The sequence below is a fragment of the Thunnus maccoyii genome, chromosome 16 (assembly GCF_910596095.1).
Source record: "Thunnus maccoyii chromosome 16, fThuMac1.1, whole genome shotgun sequence".
Classification (NCBI taxonomy): domain Eukaryota; kingdom Metazoa; phylum Chordata; class Actinopteri; order Scombriformes; family Scombridae; genus Thunnus; species Thunnus maccoyii.
The window spans coordinates 3,047,411-3,048,756 of NC_056548.1; positions in this window are offsets into that span (position 1 = coordinate 3,047,411).

Below are 1,346 nucleotides of genomic sequence, written 5' to 3' on the forward strand. Positions count from 1 at the left end.
CTTTACAACACTAATTTGACAACAGTGATTTAATTCATCCTTGTTTAAGTGGAAGCTTGTCTCTTTCTGTGTTTTGAGTGTTCAGTCACTGTTCAGGAGTTTTACTGGGTTTGAAAATGTGCATCTTGATAACAATCACTAAAAAAACAACAACAAACTGAAGGCAACTATTACAGAGAAGTTCAATATTTTATGACAAAAAAATTATATTTTGATGAAAATGCATATTCAATATTTAACTATTTTGACAAAGGGCAATTCAACTTTTTTTCAGGTGATTGATTATCAAATAAAGTATGTAAGTAAGGTGCCAATGTTTTTATGGGTTTTTATGCATCTTTATGTAGCAGTATTTGTGGTCATAATAAGATGCATTTACACTTCTGACAAAACCTAGAACAACTCTATCTATCTATCTATCTATCTATCTATCTATCTATCTATCTATCTATCTATCTATCTGCCACATAATAATAGGCGACAAACTAAGCGCGGTCACGTCACATTGTGACATCTTGAATACGTCGGTTTTGCGTGCGCGCCGGAACTTGTGTTACGTTCAAGTGCTACTACCAAACTCTAAATTTACAGATTCAAGTCCTAAATGCATTCAAAGCCCAATCAAGTGCCCCCACCGAACAACCGTCCCTTCTGGGAACAATATTATAAACTGGCAGTAGTGGAAAGTAACTGAGTACATTCACTCAAGTACGGTACTTAAGTACAATTTTGAGATACTTGTACTTTACTTGAGTATTTCCATTTGATGTTACTTTATACTTCCACTCCACTACATTTCAGAGGGAAATATTGTTCTTCCTCTCCACTACATTTATTTGACAGCTTTAGTTACTTTTCAGATGAAGATTTGACACAATGGATAATATAACAAGCTTTTAAAATACAACACATTGTTAAAGATGAAACCAGTGGTTTCCAACCTTTTTGGCTTTTGACGTCTTATTAAAAGCAGTGTGTAGTCGGGGTCACATTTCAGATGTCTATGAGTTGTTAACAACTCCACCAAATGGTGATTTTTTCCCTCTAAACTTCTCACATGCTTTCATTTCAATAAATGTTCAAATGATCCAATATTTCAGCAAAAATCAAAGATTAGAGAAAAGGTCCAAAAACTGAAAGGTTGGGAACTACTAGACTAAACTAGGTAACTGTATATAAAGTAGTTGAAACTAGCTCCACCTCCAGCAGCTACAGTAACATGCTGCTCTAACACTGATGCTTCAGTATTAATAATCACATGATGTCACATATAATAATATATCACTCAGAGGGACCAAACCACTACTTTACTTTAATATTTATTTTTACATTGCTGTATTGGTACT